This window comes from Dermacentor silvarum, chromosome 8 (assembly GCF_013339745.2).
Source record: "Dermacentor silvarum isolate Dsil-2018 chromosome 8, BIME_Dsil_1.4, whole genome shotgun sequence".
NCBI lineage: Eukaryota > Metazoa > Arthropoda > Arachnida > Ixodida > Ixodidae > Dermacentor > Dermacentor silvarum.
The window spans coordinates 148,054,040-148,077,408 of NC_051161.1; the positions used below are offsets into that span (position 1 = coordinate 148,054,040).

Genomic DNA, 23,369 nt, shown 5'->3' on the forward strand with positions numbered 1-23,369 from the left:
AACAGCCACGGTCAGGAAAGGCCGCTACGGTTAGCAAAGAAAGCTTCGATTTAGTGAATCGCCTTGATAGTTGTCCTTCAACTGCTGAGACGTTATTTGCTCCATGGAGTAAAGCTTCATTACAGAAATTACATTTATCGGCGTGCTTGGCGTGTTTTTTTTTCTATTTGTGTGCGTGTGTTATTTCGTATACCTTTTGTTCATTTTTTACTCGCGTCTAATTGCAGGAAGTGCTGATTGAGCCAAAATTTGTTGCTTTGTTTTTCTATATTCGCTGTTCACGCGCATTTTCGAAATGCGCCTGATTTATTGGCACTTTAGATGCTCAGGTTTTAGTTGCCAACGCTTCCATGCTCATCTGGATAAACCAAAATGAATGCATCCGTTAGTGCAGTACAAAAACAAGTTGGTGTATAGGTGCAGTACCGTTCCGATGTATTGAAGTGGCTGCGTTTTCCAGCAAGGCAGCGGGAGCGTGATATCTCGTGCTGACAGGGCTGGATCTCTCGAGCGACGGCCGAACCAGTTTGGCGCGAGGCACGTGTCAGCTCCGTTTAAGTGGGTCACGAGGTGCGCGGCCGCCGTCCAGTCGCGCTGGCCGAAAGCCAGTCTGTCGTTCCGTCGATAGCTCAGTTGGTAGAGCGGTGGACTGTAGAGGTTGCACCCAACGCGGACATCCATAGGTCGCTGGTTCGAATCCGGCTCGACGGATTGTTTTTTTTTTGGTACTTTTGTGATGCTACCATCTTTAGTAAATCTGTGTTTTGTATTTTAAAGGTGTACGTTTCTGGCAGCAGGTAATTCATCTTGACTACAAGCGCAAGGATGAGAACACGGAGGAAAAAGACACGTACAAGGGCTGAACATTCCCAACAGAGGTTATAATAACATAAATATTACAATAAATTTAACAGTTGCAATAAATATTACAATACAACCGGACATTTGGTCGGCCAACAAAACTCGCAAGCAGGAATGACAAAAGCTCAAAAGAATGAAGGAATGTGAATGTTCGGAATAATTCTGGCATGAATTAAACTTTCATTAGCAGCTGTATATGCTGTGTTTAGTATATTTCTATAGCCGTGCACCCCCTGTGCAATGTTTACTGTATCTGTGGTATTCATGGACCCCTTTGTACATTTGATCGCTTGAACCGTTCTGCTGTATTTTGGCGACCAACATCTGTCTCATCTGTGAGCAGGGTGTAGGCGTTTTCAGGGGCACGCTTTGCCAATCTCCTTTTACCACACCTCGTTGGCATATGTTCCACTCCGCCGTGCTCGTGTCGGAATAGTGGAATTTAGTTTTGATTCATTATTGCGCACAAGGCCATCGGGTCCGCGAGCATGGTTACAAACGTAAACGAATCGTGAAACGCGCTCTTGCAAGACAAAATTTCCAGAAAAGTATTCGGAAAAAGAGTGCCCTATTGGCTTGTTCGCGCGTTCAACAGAACTATCCGCTCATGTTTTTATAAGCTTACCATCAAATTTTGTTTTACACACTTTCTGTAAGCTTCTTCAACAGAATGCAAACGCTGTCGATTTCTGGAGCATTTGCCGAAATTACACGATGTAAGTTAGCGCAAGATCTTCAACGTTGTGATTTATAGAGACAGAGAGAAGTAATAAGGGAAAGGCAGGGAGGTTAACCAGGCTGAGCCCGGTAGGCTACCCTGCACTGGGGAAGGGGGAAAAGGGATTGAAAGAAGAGAAAGAAGAGAGAAGTTCACACCCGGCACATTTACACAGTCAAGCGTTCATCGCTGAGTTTCGTCACAGGCGGTCATACAGGCCAGTGCACCTCACAAAAAAAAAAAACGCAGCAGCACTTTTGTAACCCTGTACATAGCAGACGCACGAGGCCACGATCCCAAGATCTTCTCCTCCGTAAACGGCTAGTCGTCTAAGTGCCCCAAAGCCGTCCGAAGGGCACTCCTCTCATCTTCGTATCTGGGCCAGTCAAATAAGAGATGTCTGGTGGTTTCCTCAACGCCACATGTGCTGCTGTTGGCACTGTCCGCCATTCCAATTAAGAATGAATAGGAGTTCATAAAAGAAACCGCTATTCGCACGCGGCACAGTAATGTTTCTTCTCTTCGGTTAAAACCCGGTAAAGGTTGTAATTGCATCTGTAGGTCCATGGCATATAGGCGCCGGTTAGTAAACTCTGGTGTATTCAATTTTCTTAGAGTTATAACATGGGCAAGACTGCTGAGGTGCCACGCTGCATCCATTCTTGACAATGGTATTGAGCATCTTTCACATTCTTCATGTGGCTCACGGGCAGCTTTGTCGACACATTCATTGCCAGTGATGTTGCAGTGCTCAGGTAGCCACTGAAATACAATGTCGTGTCCTCTGTCCACCGCTTGATGGCAGCGTAATCATATCTCTGCTACCAATTGTTCATGTGGGCTGCGGCGCAGAGCTGATAAGAGTGACTGTAGGGCTGCCTTTGAGTCACAGAATATAGCCCATTGGTTTGGTGATTGTTCGTGCACATAAAGCACTGCACTGCGGAGGGCGGCAAGTTCAGACCCTGTCGATATTGTGACGTGGCTGATCTTGAATTTCTTGCAGAATGATGCCGGCGGAATAACTACCACACCAGTAGATCTGCTCAGAGTCGAAGAGCCGTCTGTATAAATGTCACTTCGATCAGAGTAGCTAGAATCATGCAGCAGATGTAGAGCGGCTTGATTCAGGGCACAAGTAAGCAAGTCGGACTTGTTTGTAACTCCTGGAATAGAGAGCCGCACTTGTGGCTACCGGAGACACCCCAAAGGACAAGGTGGTCTTGCTGCGGGCGTGAAGTCTTATGGAAGAGAAGATCGATAGGAGGTTACAATGCCCGAAAAAGTTGCATCTGGTCTACTTTCCGAAAGATAAGCAAGGCGTTGATGAGACTGTAGTCGGGAAAGTTGCCGAAGAGGATTTAGAAGGGTGTCTATGGCGACATACGTTCTGATTGGGATGTTCCCTGGCGATGGCAATTGTTGCGGCAGTTGAATCGCATCGTGGTAGGCCAAGAGAAGTTCTAAGTGCTTGAGCTTGTATGCTCTCAAGCACACTGAGGTTTGTCCTCCGGGCGCTTGACAACTCCGGAGTGTTGTAACGCAAGAAAACCATGAAGAGCGCTTTGTATAGTTGCAGCATAGAACGCACCGACGGTCCCCATACTTTTCTGGCGATGGCTTTTAAAAGGTGACTGGTCGAGAGGAGTCTCCTTCCTTAGGTAGGATACATGGGGGCTCCAGGAGAGGTCGCCATCGACAAAATATATGATCGCTAAAAACCAATGTTTTTTTTGTACGAGATATGCTCGCCATTAATAGCCACAGGGTATTCAGCCATCGATTTTCGTGTGAAGGCGATGAATGCGCATTTTTTGTTGAAATTCCGAGGCCTTGTCTCTGAAGATAAGTAACGTCATCATTGCAGCCTTTTGTAACCTTGCGCGAACTTGCAGGCGACTTACTCCGAAAGACCAGATGCAGATGTCATCTGCGTAAATTGACAGACTGACAGACTGTGGCAGTGATTCCGCCAGCCCAATCAGAGCCAGGTTGAACAAAACTGGGCTTAAAACGCCATTTTGTGGAACCCCACGGCTGGTGTAGTGGTCGGTAGTTTGACCATCCTCGGTAAATACAAAGAAGCTCCTTTGGGTCAGGTGGCTCCGAATCCAGCGAAAAGTGCGGCCTCCGATTTCAGCAGCCACGAGTGCGTAAAAATTGGGGAGACATTTTCACAGGCGCCCCTTACGTCTAAAAATAACGCTACAGAGAGGCGTTTGGATGGTTTCTGTTGTTGAATCGAAGACACAAGATCAATGACGTTGTCGACCGACGAACGACCACGTTGAAAGCCTGTCATCGCCTCTGGATAAACATTGTAATGTTTAATAAACCACTCGAGGCGCGTGAGGATCATCCTTTCCATCAACTTTCCAACACAGCTGGCGAAATTAATAGGCCGATATGATTTCAGTTCAAGGGGGGACTTGCCTTGCTTTAAGATTGGTACAAGACGGCTACGCTTCTACTCAGAGGGAACAACACCGTCACTCCATGAGACATTGAGATGACGCAGCAGGATCTCTCGTGCTTCATGGTCAAGGTGGCGGAGAGCAGCATACGTTATGCTGTCGAGTCCGGGCGAAGAGGTAGCCTGCAAATGGCTAGAGCAGCCTCCATTTCTTCCACGGAGAAAGGTTAGTCCATTGCCGAAACTTGCATGAAGGGAACTTCGTACAGTTCAAGAGCCTTTTGCAGCACTCTGCCACTTGCAATTTCCTCGCAAAAGTTGTAGAAGAGGGGACAGGCTGAACGAAGCCGCGCATGTACACACCCGGAGCAGGTACAGCCGCAGCTGCCATGAATTAAACACGACATACGAGTATTTACAGGGCTTCCTGTAACTTTCATCACACGCGTGTCTGTTCTATTTTACATGCAATAGGGCCTGAAACGTCTGCTATTTGTCTCTGATTTTCAGATTTCGATATTACATGAAATCTCTAAAACGTTTGTCGATGCAGCTTGTTTTCACTTATATGGCCGGCGCTCCAGGCGCATTTCCGCCTTCGGTGTCGTCGTGATGTTCCATATAAAGTCCAAGTGCGATAACAGCATGGCCGCGCGCCGTTTGCTGTAGGTGCGAATGAATGAGTGCGAGGGTGAGCCGATGATGGTGGCTGCACCTTGCGCGCACAAGGTAGGAAGGCGGAGAGGAAGCAAGTCGTGTTCCACCGTGCGCAAGGCAGGGGGGGGGGGGGAGGTTTACTCCAGCGGCGGCTCCGTACGGTGCCGCTGAGCGCGGCCGCGCAGGCCTTATCTTGAAAGCGATCTGCGATGGGTACAGAGGATAGGTGCGCCGAGGGCTTATAGCATCGTGTGCGCTGTGTTCTCGCCGCTTAGTTCGCGCTGAAGCGAGAGGCAGCACGAAGGCCAATTCGCTCGCTGCTGCAGCCGCTCTTCATCACGCCAGCGTTTTGACAGCGAGTGTCTGCGTTCTTCGAGTGAGATGTGCTTATGTTTGCCTGCGCGCACGTCACGCGATGACACGATGCACGTGACACGAGTTAGTGAGTGAATGCTTACGAGTTTACACGGCCGACAAAACTACTATCCTTAAGTGAGCTTTTTTCCTTCCTTCCTCCACCAGCGGGATCTTCTTGCTGTTTTCCTTTGTTGTCGTTGTCGGCTGTCCTTGAGCCGCTGCCCTGTTCCCGTGCTACGGTATTCCGGGATTCAAGATGGTGGATGTGAATAAATTGAACTGATTTAATTGCAGACAGACATTAGAGATTACACTGCGAGTGCATAGTCAAAAAGGAAAGCGAGTGCACATGGTTAATGACTGCGGCTGAGCAAAGGCCTCGGGGCAGTCCGTCGCTCCGATCGGGCACTTGGGAGATCGGTCCGTTCTCTGAAGTTTCAGACCACACTGCCCGCTCAGATGTGCACATTCTCAACCCCAGCCCCGGGATCATAACTCACACCGGCAGTGGGCGCCACTCTAACTACCAAGTTAAGCTAGCTATATTACATTCCAGGCTATAATCCCGACTACATTAATCACTGTGACTGTCCCTCAATCTGGGCTGAAATTATGACTGCTGATAGATCAGTGAATCTCCGTACAATGTATGTCAAAGGGAGTCTGGACAGTTATCAGATTTGCTGATCGTTCATAGAGGTACCGTGCAGTAGTCCTGGCTCTAACAGTTATTGATACAGTCGAACAGTGAGACACATGCATTCTCTGTTGTTCAAGTTGTAAGTCATTTGCATTACCTGTAGTGTATTTACATGTAAATGTTTAGCTACAAGCATTCGTTATCCATCTGGTCGACATCGCTTCCTGTCTGCGTTTGATCATCACTGCCGATCATCATACGAGAGACTTGACGTTCCAACGAAGAACAGAGAAGCAAGAAGAACCTATATCAAAACCTTATGCCCTTGCAATTTTTTTTATCCATATCCCGCGACAATCGAGTGCACGGCGTGTCAGCGACCTTGTATCGGTGAGGGGCACTCCTGAAGCGAACAGCGCAGCAGAATGCCTTCGAACTGGAAACCGTCCTGTGTCCTTGTACCCTCGGCGGTACAACGCCCCTGACATGCCGTGCAATCAACGCTCGCGTGATATTGTTTGAAAATTACAAGGGTGTACCTCTGGTGACTATATTAAACGTGCCCAAAGTTGTAAATTGCGTCATTGTGCATGCGGATAGCGCAACAAAGACACAAATCATGATGCGCGTTCAGCGCGCACACAACTACCATGCACCAAGATTTTAAAATACGCAAATGCAACGTAGCTGAACATGACCAAGGTAATGTTGTTTGCCGTCGCTTCGAGATAATTTTATGCATCCCGCCTAATTAGATAACTAGAATGAATTAAATAATCAACTTCTCAAATATTATAATTAGATTGAAAGTTCGAACTATTAACAGGATCAGTCCGAACATTCACTTTCCTTCGTTCTCTTGAGCTTTCGACATCCCTGCACGCGAGTTTTGTTGGGCGACCAAATGTAGGGTTATTTTGTAATATTTATTGCAACTGTTAAATTTATTGTAGTATTTATATTATTATAACCTCTGTTGAGAATGCTCAGCCCTTGTAGGTGTCTTTTTCCTCCGTGTTCTCATCCTTGCGCTTGTAGTCAAGATGAATTACCTGCTGCCAGAAACGTACGCATTTAAAATACAAAACACAGATTTACTAAAGATGGTAGCATCACAAAAGTACAAAAAAAAAAAAAAACAATCCGTCGAGCCGGATTCGAACCAGCGACCTATGGATGTCCGCGTCGGGTGCAACCTCTACAGTCCACCGCTCTACCAACTGAGCTATCGACGGAACGAGAGACTGGCTTTCGGCCACCGCGACTGGACGGCGGCCGCGCACCTCGTGACCCACTTAAACGGAGCTGACACGTGCCTCGCGCCAAACTGGTTCGGCCGTCGCTCGAGAGACCAGCCCTGTCAGCACGAGATATCGCGCTCCCGCGGCCTTGGTGGAAAACGCAGCCACTTCAATACATCGGAACGGTACTGCACTAACGGATGCATTCCATTTTGGTTTATCCAGATGAGCATGGAAGCGTTGGCAACTAAAACCTGAGCATCTAAAGTGCCAATAAATCAGGCGCATTTCGAAAACGCGCGTGAACAGCGAATATAGAAAAACAAAGGAACAAATTTTGGCGCAATCAGCACTTCCTGCAATTAGACGCGAGTAAAAAATGAACAAAAGGTATACGAAATAACGCAAACACACACACACACACACACACACACACACACACACACACACACACACACACACACACACACACACACACACACACACACACACACACACACACACACACACACACACACACACACACACACACACACACACACACACACACACACACACACGCACACACACACACACACACACCTAGAAAGAAGAAGACAAAAAGCACGCCAAGTGTCGGTACATGTAATTTCTGTAATGGGGCTTTATTCCATGGCGCTAGTAACAGAGCATTTGAAGGACAACTATCAAGGCGATTCACTAACGCGACTCACAGCAGTTCTCACTGGCGCATGCGAGAATTGTTTGGACAGCGGAACGCGGTGAGAAAGCTGTCTAGTCCGCGCAGTTCCTCGTTGCACTCAAACGACGGTTGCAAACAACTTTGTGCATGACAATACGTGATGAAGAAGAATTCCTCCGGTGGATATTTCCATACATTGGCGAGTGCATTTTTTTCCTTGATGACTTCAATTGCGCGATGAGCAGATAGAATGCTTGTGCCTCCGACATTCAGGATATTCGGGCAAGTTTTGCCAATATCATCGGCGCTGCCTTTTTCTCCACGAGTGTACGAAGTATTGCCATTGTTGATACTCTAGTCATCGGCGATTCCCTGTAAGACAGTTTTCAAAAAGGTCACTCCCAATCCTCCGCAACTCACGGCCTCCATCATGTCATTGTAGCAGTGCGGCGAATGTGCAGCAACCATCGACAGGGTAGAGCTGTTGAGGATCCCGTCGTATGCGAATGGTTCATCGGCGAATGAATGTGTCAGCCTCGTTGATTCGAAGTAAGCATCGCGGCCCATAAGCTCAGCGTTTGATTTCCGGTTCAAGTTCATTGCGATAATGTTTGCTATAGTTGCAGTAGCTCTGTTGGAGGGTGTGGTACTTCCGTCTCGGCCACAAGTCGATTTTCATGTCTCATAGCTTTCGGGCGAAGCGCTTGCTCGTATCCTAAGACGGCGTCGACGTCACGAAAAAAGCAGCTGCTTCTTCCCGTACGTTGTTTAGGACTGCATCGACGTTTCCCCGAACACGTGGCGGAAATATTAAAGCAGTGTGGTTTGCCAGGACCAGTAGCTTGAAGGAGTGTTCCGTTTCAGGCGCGGATCCAGGGGGGATGTCCGGATGTCCTGACCCCCCTCCCCCCCTCAGATTTCTGCATCGCCCCCTCGCTGACAGGGGGATGGCCCTGTCGCAAAAAAAAAAAAAAAAATGTGGCCACCAGCATTCTTCAAAAGTATTTTTCGCGAGTACCAGTGGTATCAGCCATGCATAGAAGTAAAGCTAGCTCGCTCACAAGCTTAGTTGTATTCCGTAGGAGTGTGGTGTCGCGAAGTCAATTGCCGTCGTTATTTTTACAGACGATAGTTTTTCTTGGGGAACTTAAACGCTGAAAATTTGGTCTGTCTGTTTGTCTGTCTGTCACCCGATTCAGCCACCCGGCCAAAGTTAGACCACTTGCTTACCGCCCACACTACTTAAACTGGTACGGCTGTGCATACTTGTGAACGTTATCGAGCACAAAGTAAATATTACGCATATCTGAGGCACAACATCACTAGGTAAGTATTAGGAGGTGTGTTCCTTTAATAGAAAATACATAGATACGTAACTCTAAAGACCCTAGTTTCTTAAGCTGCGCTGAAAATGCCATGCTATGCGCGCCGACGAGCGACGTTCCCCGACTGCGCGCCGACGAGCGCCCTCTGCCATGGAGGAAGGAAACCCTCTGCACAAGCCCATGTTTCCCGATGTATTGCCAGATGGCGTCCATGTCTCACGCAGCGCCTCCTCAATTTTATCAATGCCAGCCAGATGCGGCCGATTCAACATAAAGGAAGCGCTGTGTGAGGCAGGGCAAAACATAAATGGCCGCTTGATGAAATAATGTGGTAAAATTAAATCTGTTCAAACAAACCTCCATTGCATTTATCATGCCAGGACGGAAATGGTACGAGAACAGCATCACGGGTGGCCGCGGATCAGACCAGCACTCATGTAGTACGGCCGGCAGAAGACTATCGTCTTTCGACGACATTTGCAGCGAAGCACGCAGATACGCGGCAATTTTATTTTTTCTCATGAACACATGAACACCTTGGACCTCCTTACGCCTGCCGTGCCTTACTCGTTCCGTCGGTGGCGTCGAATGAACGAGGGGACGTCCCTTTTGCCAAACACGCCGAGGTCCGCTCGAGCGCCTTCGTGCCTGATTAACTTAGTTTCCCCTTGGGGTGTCAACGGTTGCCTCATTGGCTGTCATCGGTTCCGCGACCAACCTGCTTAATGAAAGAGATCTCTTGCTGAAGTGTTCATATATACATAATAGCAACTAACAGCTAAACTAAGAACTACGCATAGGCAACTTTTTTTAACTGTAGCACTCATTCTGATCACAGTTACACGTTGACAATAACCAGTACGAGCACAGTACCGTTCGTACGCTACAAGTTTTTCATTGTAACTTCGCAGTTTTATTGTCGTACATTAAGCATAAGAGGCTCAAGCCCACCGGATCCGTTTGTTTGAGTCGGCGTTCTCGCGGAGCGGGGCGAAGTGTGGGAGCGTGACGTCAGCGGCCAACGCCAGCGCGCGGGCCTAGGATGGCGTCGCGTGGTTAGAGAAACGGGAGCAGATGCGCGCCTTGTGTAAAAGGATGACGTCGCGTGGGAAACAAAACATGAAGACGCTGGCTCGCGCTCTCGCCTACTACGCCACATCGTTATTCTTGTAGGTGGCGTCGTGAGTCTTCATACGCGGTGATTCGCATATCGTAAACAGCCAGCGCAGTGGTTGCTGCGTTGGAACGGACCGTTACGCCCGTATTCAAGAACGTCCCTCTAGTCAACACACCACCACGACTCAAGAGAGAAGATGGCACCGCCATCCCTCCACAGAAGTGGTCACTGAGCTTCATGATCATTCACGGGAATTCATGAGAATTGTCGCGTCTTTATTCTCGATTATTCTGCGCAGTACGACAATTGAAATTTGGAGTCTGATATCTCGGAGCACGGACACGCTAGAATAATTCTTCCGACTGATACTGTGTAGAAACTCGACTGTCTCTAAGTTTTCAATACAAACATACCCACTTACTGCAGTCAACAAAAAATAATTGTTCAATTTTAGTTAATTGGACTGCTCACACCGATAATTATCATCTCAATTTGTGCCCCCTTAGCCACATAACTTATTTGCACAGGTGGTCTTAATTCGCATGCCTCCCAGTGCCTAATTTAAAGAAAACCATAAAGCTTAGTTTTGAACACCCTGTATTATCAGGCGCAGCCGCCAAGCACATGGCTGTATTGGGTAACGTCCTTTTCCTATAAGCTCGGAGAAACCTGGCTTCGCTACAGGTCTTTTCCCTCTTTCTGGGGTTTTACGTGCCAAAACCAGTTCTGATTATGAGGCACGCCGTAGTGGAAGGCTCCGGATTAATTTTGAGCACCTGGGGTTTCTTTAACCTGTACTACAACGCAAGAACACGGGCGTTTTTGCATTTCGCCTCAATCGAAATGCGGCCGCCGCGGCCGGTATTTTATCCGGCTATCTCGTGCTCAACGCCTGAGCTGACTGAGCCACCACGGAGGGCTACAGGTGTTGCTTTAGCCGTATAAGACGCGGGCTTATCGTGAGGAAAAACGGTAAATTTCGGTAAATAAGAAAGACTGCTATCATCATCATCACCATAATCATCATTGACAAAAGCTGACCCCCCCCCCCCCCCCCCCCCCCTCAGAAAAAACCTGGATCCGCCCCTGCGTTTGGACCTGACGAAACAGCGGTCGGATTTTTTCAGCGATGGTATTGCTTCCGTATTTGTATACGAAGAACACATCGTCCGATAACGGCTCGAATATCTGGAGAACCAACCATCGCACGTGGCTCTGAATCAAACTGGTCTCGTAGTTCGATTTGAATTGACGTGCTACGCGAATGGTTTCCGCGGGTCTTACGACGACCACGTCGGCCGGTAGAAAAGTCTCGTTGGGTCGGAAGAATTTGTTCATCACAGAAATCCAGCGATCCGTGCCGATGCCGAGGCTTTTTGTCAAGCCCTCGACGGTGTATTTTTATGACTGGTGATTGCACAGTGCTGCAAACTCCGAAATGATCGATCTCGTTATGACGAACACCAGAAGATAGTCGACTTTCCGACCGGCTTCTTTCTGCTCCACTGGGGCCGAGAAATACTCCACGTATTTATCGACGTATTTACGTACAGCACCGCTGTCCAAGTCCCTTGTAGAATTTACTCCAGAAAGACGAGTACGTGCTGAATCCAATAAGGAAAATCTAGCCAGCCGCAGTCTTATAAGGTAGCATACTTGCGCTGAACCAGCGCGGTATGTTCCAATTCACGCACAGGTTGATCAGGAGGTCGAGTTTGTCTACGGTGCATATGGACACCTCGGGCCACGGTATGCTCAGGTTTTGCAAGAACTGCTTAGGATCTTGCGCATCAGCTCGGCATGTTGTACAATATGCAAGACAGCAGCCAGCAGCAGTGGAAAGAAGAGGCATAACAAGCTTGTTTAAAAAGATTGCATTCTTTGAAGTTTAAATCCTTTGAGAGAAGGTTACAGGGGCTCAAACCTCTGGTTGTTCCTTTCGAATGTTTATGCCTTTGCCGGTTATCCCTTTTTACCCTGTCAGATTTCTTTTTTACGCTGCACCAGTCATTTCTGCCATTTATGTAATACGTAACAAAGCGAGAATGTGCCAAACAGTCACGTGAAGACTTTGTTGGAGCTTCTGTTGCAGGCTACTAAAAATATCAGAAGCCAGCACAGAAATAGCAGGCAGTCCATGAATTTTTCTAGACTTCAGCGCAGTTTCTTCGAGCCAAGTTCCTGATGCTAATCTTTCTCCTCGGCAATTTGCTGTATGGTGGCGGTCACCCTGTTTGAAATTGTTTTGAGTACGTTGCGAACGCAAGGTTGTTCAGAATATTAGGTACCCATTTGTATGTGACACTGGCCAAATTTTATCTGAATTTAGCGACCCGAGCAGTTGAAAGGATAATGCGCTGGCAAGTATGTGATAAAATATTTGAATATGTTCTAGGTGATAGGCATCACTTATAGAGCATCTAGGTACTCAGAAGAAATAGCGTGAGCCTAGTGCAAGGGTCAGCGAGAAATACTGAAAGTACGTTTTTCCAAATTACGCCGTTTTGCCTACACGAGGTTGTCGACCGCCCGGTCGCGGCATTCGCGAAGCGTGGGTGCAGGCTTGCAAATGAAGAGGTCGCAATAAGATGATGGCGATAATAGCGGCACACTTAGGACAACGTCCGCCACCTTGCCCAGGTCAAACTAGAGGTGCGAGGAAGCACACTTGGAGAATTTGGCGTATCCCTCAAGCAGGTTGCTTTATCAATCAATCAATCAATCAATCAATCAATCAATCAATCAATCAATCAGTCACCCAATTAATTATGAGAGCGATTAATATTTACAAAGGTGGTACATACTGAATTAAATAAACTGAACTAGGTCCCATAGCTTGCAAAGGGACCTCCTGTTTTAAGGTGCATGAAGAGAAGTGAGCCAGCAACAGTGATTATACATTATCAACTAGTAAGCACTATTAGATATAATTCACATACAGGGAAACTGTTGTTCTAAATATAACGAGTATCAACTGAACTTTCTATTAGAAACAGGATTAGTTTTTTCTTGAGCGCATCAAAGGATACACATTGTTTTAAATCATTAGGTTATTCCAAAATGCTACAGCTGCAAATTGAGCCGTGTGGTTTTCACAGTTAACAAAGAAGGTGGGCGTTCTTTATATTACAGCATTGCGTTTGGTCTTCAAGCTCTTTTTTCCAACATTTCGAAACAGCGTAGATGACGGGATATAAAGATGCAGAAGCAGGACAGGTGATCTGTTGTCCTGTCTTTCGCGTTGTTCGCCATGTTCAACAAAAAGCCGACTATTACGCCTGCAAACTCTCGCGTTAATAATTATCTGCTTTCTGATGATAGGTGCACAGATCTGCGATGTTTTTTCGCTGCTTGATGTATACCTTTATGCACTCCATGCCAACCAGGCATGGAGTGCATAAAGGTAAACAGCAGCTAAGCAGCAGCATAAAGAACCAGCAGCTGAAGAAGTATGCGAGTTACGGCCCCCTTTGCCTGCCTACCCGCAATTTCCGATATTGGGATACGCAAAGCATTACTGAATGATATTTTTACGCGATGGACGAGTCAGTAAGACGAGCAACTATTTACAGGTTGTATTTACAACAGCGGTTGCAGCGCTGACCGGTTAGATTCACAGCGCGAGCCCAGCTCGTTCTTCCTCTTCTTTTCTCGAGCGATGGCTCCCGTGCGCCTCGTTCAAACAATGAAATACCACACGCGTGCAGCATAATCCCCCGCCGGCAGAAGTGACGTCCCGGAGCGTCTAAATGTCATCACTGGGAGGGTGATACTGCTTTAGTCGTGTAACGTGCACGATATCGCTGGACTGGGAAGCAGATGGGGCGTCAGGGGCGATCTCGTAGGTGACGGGAGTCACGGCACGAATCACTCGGTAGGGGCCTGTGTAACGAGACAGCAGCTTTTCTGACAGGCCGACCTGATGCGACGAAGACCATAGAAGCATCAAAGAACCAGGCGGGAAGTGCACGTCTCGGTGTCGCCGGCAGTACAAACGCCTTTGACTCTCTTGGGAGTTCAGAAGACTGTCATGGGCAATTTCCCTTGCGTGGGCAGCACGGGCGACGGCATCAAGTGCGTATTCACTGGTGGGTGCCGCGTGAACAGGGAGAGTTCTGTCGAGGGGCAGTGCTGGTTCTCGCCCGAACAGAAGGAAAAATGGGGAATAACCGGCTGTGTCATGGCGCGAGGAATTATACGCAAAGGTGACAAACGGTAGAGCGAGGTCCCAGTCAGTGTGGTCTGAAGAGACATACTTCGCGAGCATGTCTGTGAGAGGGCGATTAATACGCTCCGTGAGGCCATTTGTTTGCGGATGGTATAATGTGGATAGCTTGTGCATCGTGATAGAGGACTGCAGGATGTCCGCGATAACGTTTGACAGGAATATCCGGCCACGGTCTGTCAGAAGTTGTCATGGAGCTCCATGTAATAAAATCACGTCGCGTAGAAGAAAATCGGCAACATCTGTGGCGCAGCTTGTAGGGAGCGCTCGGGTGATGGCGTAGCGCGTGGCGTAATCTGTGGCTACAGTGATCCACCTGTTCCGAGAGGCAGAAAGAGGAAAATGACCAAGTAAATCTAAACCAACCCGAAAGAATGGCTCCGCGGGAATGTCGATTGGTTGAAGGTACCCAGCAGGGAGCGTCGATGGTGTCTTCCGTCGCTGACATTTCTCACACGCAGCTACATATCTTCGAACGGAGCGAGCAAGCCCTGGCCAAAAGAAGCGTTGGCGGATCCGGTCGTAGGTACGTGACACACCGAGGTGACCGGCAGTGGGGAAGTCGTGAAGTTCGTGGAGAACAGCCGAGCGAACGTGTTTAGGGATCACAAGGAGTAATGCTGGGCCGTCGGGGTGAACGTTGTGGCGGTAGAGTACGCCATCTTGAAGTGTGAAAAGCGAAGGGAACTGTCGGCAAGTGGCGATTCCAGGCGGTCAATGATGATACGCAAGGACGGGTCACGGCGCTGCTCGTCGGCGACATAGACCAGTGGAAATAAAGAGAACGCAGACGTCGGTGTCAGGCTCAGACGTAGAGGTCGGGTCTTCGACTGTGTAGCGAGAGGGGCAATCTGCGTCCTAGTGTTGGCGTCCCGACTTGTACGTCACTGTGTAGGGATATTCTTGTAGTCGGAGGACCCAACGACTGATCCGGCCAGTAGGATCCTTGAGCGACGAAAGCCAACACAGCGCATGATGGTCTGTGATTACTGAGAAGGGCTTGCCATATAAATATGGGCGGAACTTTGAAACAGCCCAGACGAGAGCAAGACATTCGCGCTCGGTAATCGAATAGTTGCGCTCTGCAGTTGTCAGGAGTCGGCTAGCGTAGGCTATAACGCGGTCGTATCCGTGTTGGCGTTGCGCTAAGACGGCGTCGATCCCATAACCACTGGCATCGGTTCGGACCTCTGTAGGTGCGGACGGGTCATAGTGGGCCAAGATCGGTGGATTGGTCAGAATCGTGATAAGGCGTGAAAATGCGGCAGCCTGAGGGGAACCCCACGTAAAAGGCACGTCTTTCTTCAGAAGTTCAGTGAGTGGTCGAGCGATTGCTGCGAAATCTTTCACGAACCGTCTGAAATAACAACAGAGCCCCACAAAACTCTGGACGTCTTTGACAGACTGAGGTACAGGAAAAGCCGTTACTGCTCGAACCTTCTCCGGGTCGGGTTGTACTCCGGAAGCATCGACGAGATGGCCGAGCACTGTGATGTGTCGGCGCCCGAAGTGGCACTTGGATGAGTTTAATTGGAGCCCAGCCTTGCGGAAGATGTCAAGGATAGCTGCGACGCGCTCAAGGTGCGTCTCAAATGTAGGAGAAAACACAAGGACGTCGTCGAGGTAACAAAGGCAAGTTGACCATTTGAAACCTTGAAGCAGAGTCCATCATCCGTTCGAACGTGGCGGGGGCATTGCATAAACCGAACGGCATAACCTTAAATTGGTAGAGGCCATCTGGAGTGACTAAAGCGGTTTTTTCTTGGTCTTGCTCATCGACGGAAATCTGCCAATAACCAGATCGAAGGTCAATGGACGAAAAGTGTTTGGCATCGTGAAGACAATCAAGAGCGTCGTCAATTCGTGGTAAAGGGTAAACGTCCTTTTTAGTGATTCGGTTTAGGTGGCGGTAATCAACGCAGAAACGCCACGTGCCATCTTTCTTTTTGACGAGCACGACCGGCGACGCCCAAGGGCTCGACGAGGGCTCAACAATGCCTTCGGCGAGCATCTTGTTTACTTCCTGTTGAATAACTTGCCGCTCTGCCGTGGACACGCGATATGGTAGGCGGTGAATGGGAACAGCATCACCAGTGTTTATCCGATGCTTAACAAGGGACGTCTGACCAAGTGGGCGATTGTCAGTGTCAAATATGTCGCGGTAGAAAAGCAAAAGGCGATATAGAGCGGCTGCTTGGTCAGGGGCCAGGTCCGGAGCGACCATGGGACGTAATGGGCCGTCGAGGTTCAAGGCATCCTGTGGGTAATCAGAAGCAGTGACGTGGTCGTCTGTCACTGACCGGAGCGTGGCCACCGCTATGCCTTCAGGTAACACTTGCTTCGTCAAGCTAAAATTGCTACCGGGGAGACACATCCGATTAGCGGCAAAGGTAACGACGGAGTGGGGCAGAGAAATGTCGCGCGCCAGGAGGACATCACGAATAGGTGCGACGACATAGTGACCATCAGGCACGGTTGCCGTTGAGGCCAATTCGACGAAGGTTAAGGCTTTTGGAGGTAACCGAACAAACGCTGTAGTGCAGAGGGGGTTTGGTTGTTCGGGGCGAACGTCGGAACGAAGAGGAAGCTCGAGGCACAGCGTACCGGTGGAACAGTCGATGAGGGCAGAATGCGTCGTCAGAAAGTCGAGCCCGAAGATTAGGTCATGAGGGCAACTGGTCAGCACGGTGAACAGGACTGGAACTTGGCGGCCAGCAATTGCTACGCGAGCAGTGCACATACCACTGACGGCAACAGTGGCGCCATTGGCGACGCGTACGGCTCGAGTGATGGCTGGCGTAAGAACTTTTTTGAGGCGCCGACATAGGTTAGCGCTCATTATGGACACTTGGGCTCCAGTATCAATCAATGCCTTGAACGGAACACCATCTACGTCTACTTCAATTACGTTCGCGTTCGCGAGGTGCGTCAACGGAGGATTTGCACAGCACGAACGTGATGCAGCACTACCTCCAAGAGCTGCATGGCCTAGTTTTCCGTCCGGCAGTTTGGGGAGGAAAAGTGGCGAGGTTGGGGTGACGGGGAGCGACGGCATTGAGGCGATGGCGATAACCCAGAGGAGCGGCTGTCAGGGGCATCAGAAGTAGAGTACGGACGGCGAGGTGAGTAACGGCGAGCGTCGGCGTATGGGCGAGGAGCAGGGAATGAGCTCCAGTACGGCGGCATCCAGGTGGTGCGGCAGTGGCGGGGTACGTGACCAACTCGGTGGCAGAGGAAGCAGATCGGTGTGTCGTCAGGTGTTCGCCATTCAGCAGGATTGCGTGGTCTGGGATCGAAATACTGGTCATTAAAGGTTGTGGACATAGGAATGGGTGTCGAATCAGGTCGGGAGACAGAGCAGGTGGTATACGGATGCCAAGGTTTGCAATTTCTTGCCGCACAACTGCTTGTATAACGGAAATAGTAGGGGCCGCTGGGTCGAAGGTACCGTTGAGTGGTCGTGGATGAAGGGGGGCCGGACTCGCCGCTTCAATCTCACGGCGAACTATAGGCGTGACGTTCTCTTGAAATGGTCGTGTGGCAGGAAGAGCGGAGCAAGAGGACGTGGCAGGGGTGTTTGGGAGCCGGGAAAACTGTGGAGCGACGCGGCGGCTTTTGGCTACCTCGAAGCGGCGGCATTCTTTGACGATGGCGTCGACAGTAGAAATGTCGTTATAGACGAGCAAATTGAAGGCGTCGTCCGCGATGCCTTTCAAGATATGGCCCACCTTGTCAACCTCGGTCATGTGCTCGTCGACTTTCCGGCAAAGCGTGAGCACTTCCTGTATGTAGGAGACATACGATTCTGTCGACGACTGGACACGGGAAGCAAGCTCTTTTCGCGCAGCCTGTTGGTGACCTGACGGGTTGCCAAATAGGTCGCGAAGCCTCTCTTTGAAAGTGTCCCAGCTGGATAGCTCAACCTCATGGGTGCGAAACCAGACACGCGGTGTCCCGTCCAAATAAAAGATCACATTGGCAAGCATGATGGTAGGGTCCCACTCGTGGCTTCGGCTAACACGCTCATACATGCTGAGCCAGTCGTCGACATCAACGCCATTTTGGGCGGAGAATGTCCCAGGATCACGGAGACTAGGAACCGTAACGTACGTTGTGGTTGGCGCCGCAGGTGTAGGTGGCGATGGGGTGTTTCCATCGGAAGCCATGGCTGAGAAGACGACGGTGCGGCCGCTTCGGAGCTCCGTGGCAAGGACGGGGAATGTTCCACGTCCACCACAATGATACGCGAAGGACGAGTCAGTAAGACGAGCAACTATTTACAGGCTGTATTTACAACAGCGGTTGCTGCTGCTGCTGCTGATGATGATGGCTCAATTTTAGGCACAACCCACTGAGGGGGATAGGCCACGAACCGGGTGATATTATGACAGAAATTTAAAATAAATTAATTTATAAATAAATAAGTAATAAAAATAAAAATAAATGAATAATTGAAAATGAGAAATAAAGCAATAATAAAAGCAACGCTCACCGGTTAGATTCACAGCGCGAGCCCAGCTCGTTCTTCCTTTTCTTTTCTCGAGTGATGGCGCCCGCGCGCCTCGTTCAAACAATCAAATACCACGCGCGTGTAGCAATATCTAGCCAATATTGAGGTAGAGCAATTCGTCCGCATCTGAACTCATTTCTTGCGCAGCCGCTGGCTCTCACAATTCAAACCCGCCATCTATGCTCAAGAACAACTACTGGTTTGTGATCGCCATAAAGTCACCTTCGTCCGTTATCTCTGTAGTTAGTGTAGCTTTCTGTGATTTCCGAAATACATACGCAGACAGCACCAGTTTCATCAACAGTGGCGGCGGCTGGCTAAGTTCTGTTTACCTCCGCGGATATGGCGAGGGTGGAGATGGCCCGACGACATCGATGCGCTAACGACCACGACGGCGTACACAGGGAAAATGTTTGCACCCCTAAGGAAGCAGGTTTATCTCATTGCTTACGCCATTGCTCATGAAGCTGTGAAAAAATAAATAAAAAGAGCTAATAAAACATCATAGTTTACAACAGCAAGCTCAGCTGCGATGAAAGAAGCTGCATAGTGGAAAACTGCGTATTATCCTGACCACTTTGTGCGAACCCAAATATCTGACAAGAGAGTTTGGCAGATATGGCTAATAAAGTTTGTGTGATGTTTCGCAGCAATTACCAAGTTTACTTGCCATAAAATGTGGCCGAAAAAGGACAGTTTATTCGTCCCCTTCAATGATTACATCTTACCCCTTAAAGACGACGTTGTACGCCCTCGAAACAAACGAGCACCTTCAAGGTTGGTTGGACGCGAACGCAGTCCCTGGCTTTTAACCGCTGTCAAAGTAAAAAAAGAAGAGTCATGAGAAAGATAGACGTACTCAACTAATGCTAAGGCAATAGCGACAGGCAATAAAGTTAAGACTAAGAAATAAAAAAAAGTTATCCGTCGAGCCGGATTCGAACCAGCGACCTATGGATGTCCGTGATGGCGAGCCTCTACAGTCCACCGCTCTACCAACTGAGCTATCGACGGAACGGAAAGCAGTTACCGGCCTACGCACCTGGACAACGGCCACGCACCCCGTGACCCACTTTGCGCCGAGGCGTGGCACGCGCATTCCGCCAAACTGGTTCGGCCCTAGCACGGGGATTGCGCGCGCGAGTGCACGAGAATTCGAACTTGGGCTTATGGCACGAGGGCGTAAAGTGTCACAGTGAGAAGGGAAATATGGCGCTGCCAATCTCCACGGGAATCATAAATATTACATGGACTTTATTTTGCGATCTGTCATTGATTCAGTGGGAATTTGCTTTTTTGGTTCAGTTGTGCTCTCGCATATTTTTCTTCGAGTAGTTAAGTGCTTTACGTTTAGGATTAATTCACTTCACAGGATAGTTTCGAGTGCCTGAATAAATCATGAAGTGTGCGTGTCGCCAAATCTAGATAATGTTCGGTTACACTGATTGACCATGCATAATCACTCATTAAAAATGTAGTCTAACCAAGAGTTATTTTTTGAAACGTTACGAAAACAATCCAATGACAGAACGCAGTGGCTAAACGAGAGCAACGTATTGTCGAAATATGCCGCACTTGTGCCGAAAAGTGATCTTTATGAGTGTTAATTACCGAATTTAACGAGGTGTCTCGAAGTATAGGAAGGATGAAGCTTAGACAAATACACGCGCAGCCCATCATTCCATCATTCCAACGCTGGCAGAGCATTCTTTATGGCGACGCACGCAGAGGCTAGCGACACATCTCCCTTTCCTTAACATTAAATTTAGTGCCACCTTGGGCCGGTATTTTGTAGCGATGCCTTATGACTTATTCTATACTAGTCTTATCATCCACCGCTCACGGCCGGCTGATCCTGTTGGTAACGCGAGCGGACCGTCGCTCTGACCACTGACAAAGAGCGATAAGCGCGAAAAGGCATTAGCACCGGAAAGGCAGCGCTACAAAATACCGGCCTTGGATTGGGGCTAAATATACAGGGTGTTTCATTTTAGCTGCACCAAATTTTTAAGCATTGCCTGTGGCAGATAGCACATTTATAATCCTCGATCTAAACTAATCGATGAGGCGGCCATTACGTCCACGAGAAATCAAAACGTCTAATTGAGTAATTAACATAATTACGCTAGTTAACTTTTTAAATAATGATTTTACGGCACATCTTTCAATCTACGGGTTATAGCCGCTTAGTTCGCAAGGCGTATGCACTTGGAACAAATTCTCAGGACTGAACCAGTTTCGAGATATTAATTTTTAAAGTGTCCGACGAAATGTATGGGCGTTGCAGTTAACTTTTTGAGGAAAACGTTGTTTTATGCATTGAAGCACAAAGTTAACTGGAACGCCCATGTATTTCGTGGGACACTTTGAAAATTAATATCTCGAAACTGGCACAGTCCTGAGAATTCGTTTCAAGTGGATACGCTTTGCGAACTCAGCGGCTATATTTCGTAGATTGAAAGATGTGCCGTTAAGTAAATAATTAAAAAGTTAATTAGCGTAATAATGTTAATTACTCAATTAAGCGGTTTTATTTCTCGTAGAAGTAATGGCCGCCTCATCGAGTAGTTTAGCTCAAGGATTATAATTATGCTATCTGCCACAGGCAATGTTTAAAAATTTGGTGCAGTTAAATGAAACACCCTGTATACTCGCATCCGAGTCGCAACTCCTCCTCTTTTTTTTTATATAGATAACATGGTTAGGCAACTCCTTTAAAAACTCAGGAGGTGATAGCTTCCACGGTGAAGCATTTAGGTTATTTCATATTTCAATTGTGAATAGAAAAAATGAGAACCTGAAACAATCCATGGAGCAACCTAGAAGGATAACGCTAAGCGCGTCGGCTGTACGGGTAGAACGTGTGTAGAAAGCACACATTCTGCTGGGTAAAGCAGGAATGTTCTTATCAGACAATCAGCAAGCCCATTTAGATAAAGAATGCAGGTTAAAGAAAAGCAAGATGACTCACAATTTTGACGGAGACACTGACTAATTGAGGAATTTAACGACAACTGGAATGTTGAAGCATAAAACAACGCTTAGAATCTTCAACTAGGATTAAAGAAAAACGGATAACGCCGACGTTTCATGAAGATAAAATCAACTTATAAGCTTGCACTTTGCATGGTGTGTATATAGTCAGTATTGACACTACGTACTTGTCTTGAATTCAGGGCACCTGATGTGTATTCTGAGTTGATAGATTTGGGGGTGTAACACTTGATCTACGGGGCTCGCAAGAAAAAAAAATATCCTTGACATTGTAGCGCACTTGTAGAATTGCGCACTTTACATTCGGAAACAGTGAAATGCTGCAATGTTCCATACCAAACAGAACGACTTCATATACAACTAAAAAAAAAAAAAAAGGGGGGGGGGTGGGATCTCACTAGTTCACCAGTTCTAAAAAAAAAAAAAAGATTGCGCCCGAATGTGTTTACCCGCAAGCATTTGCTTTTTTTATGCAACAAATGTCACTGAATCCGGTTGAGGTGCTGCCTAATGCGAACATTTGCCCATTGCTGTTGGTGCACGAAATAGTGTAGTGGACTATTTTTGTTTTGTCAGTAGGTTGCGGCTGGAAGTAGGATGTGAAATTATGTTCGAGATCCCAGGCTTGCATGGCTAAACTTCTGTGAAATAAGGACGGCGACCCGCCATGGTGGCTGAGTGGATATTCCGTTGCGCTGTTGAGATTCAAATCATGGGTTCATTTCCCGGCCGCGGCGGTTACATATCGCTGTGGGCGAAATGCAGGAGCGCTCATTCACTTAGATTTAGGAGGACGTTAAAAAACCCCAAGTGGGCAAGATTAATCCGGAGTGTCCCACTACGGCGTGCTTCATATTTACATCGCAGTTTTGGGGCATAAAAACCCGGAAATATTTAAATAAATAAATAATAAATAAATTCATTCATTAAGGACCGCAGCGACTGTACTCCTCAAGAGACAGAGTTTAATTCAAGCATGCAGTGCACGAAAATGGCAGCTTCAAATGTCTGAATCAAGGAATATCTTGCTATAGACGGAAATGCGATGTTCTCGAGGAGATGCTAATGTACCATCCATCCATCCATCCATCCATCCATCCATCCATCCATCCATCCATCCATCCATCCATCCATCCATCCATCCATCCATCCATCCATCCATCCATCCATCCATCCATCCATCCATCCATCCATCCATCCATCCATCCATTTTGTGGAAGGAGCCTTACTTGGACGGCTCTTATCTTTTGTTGGTATTGCGAAAGTCGTAGAGCAGAGCCGTCCTTGCCGTAACGCCAACGCTTCATTTTTCTGGTTTCTCGCTGGCGTGTTTTTCGTTCAGAACGCAAAGCTGCCGTCCGCACTTACCGGCGCTACTCGGAGTGATAACAGTCTCCACAGTTGCGCAGATTTCCGTGTTAACCTGAAAGTTGGGACGCGCGTTAAAAAAAAAAAAAAAAAAAAAGCGGCCACCTGTCTCGCAAACGTTTGCTCCGATAAAGATATCCGCGTCATGCGAGTAGAGGATCCCGCTATGAAGGCGCAGTCTTAGTCCGCCCGGTATTACAATGAGCGGTGTCTTTCCTTAAAGAACGAAACAAACAAACAAACAAACAAACAAACAAACAA

At 48.1% G+C, this 23,369-nt stretch overlaps 3 non-coding genes across 3 annotated transcripts; 1 reads left to right on the forward strand and 2 right to left on the reverse strand.

Moving 5' to 3' along the window:
- Positions 1-618: 618 nt before the first annotated feature.
- Positions 619-711, forward strand: Trnay-gua (transfer RNA tyrosine (anticodon GUA)). The gene is made up of 2 exons: positions 619-655; positions 676-711. It is a non-coding gene; the product is annotated as a tRNA-Tyr (tRNA).
- A 6,077-nt stretch (positions 712-6,788) lies between these two features.
- Positions 6,789-6,881, reverse strand: Trnay-gua (transfer RNA tyrosine (anticodon GUA)). Its single transcript has 2 exons — positions 6,845-6,881; positions 6,789-6,824 (listed from the first exon to the last, which is right to left on the reverse strand). It is a non-coding gene; the product is annotated as a tRNA-Tyr (tRNA).
- Positions 6,882-19,669: 12,788 nt separating this feature from the next.
- Trnay-gua (transfer RNA tyrosine (anticodon GUA)) lies at positions 19,670-19,760 on the reverse strand. Its single transcript is given in 2 exon segments — positions 19,670-19,705; positions 19,724-19,760. It is a non-coding gene; the product is annotated as a tRNA-Tyr (tRNA).
- Positions 19,761-23,369: the final 3,609 nt, after the last annotated feature.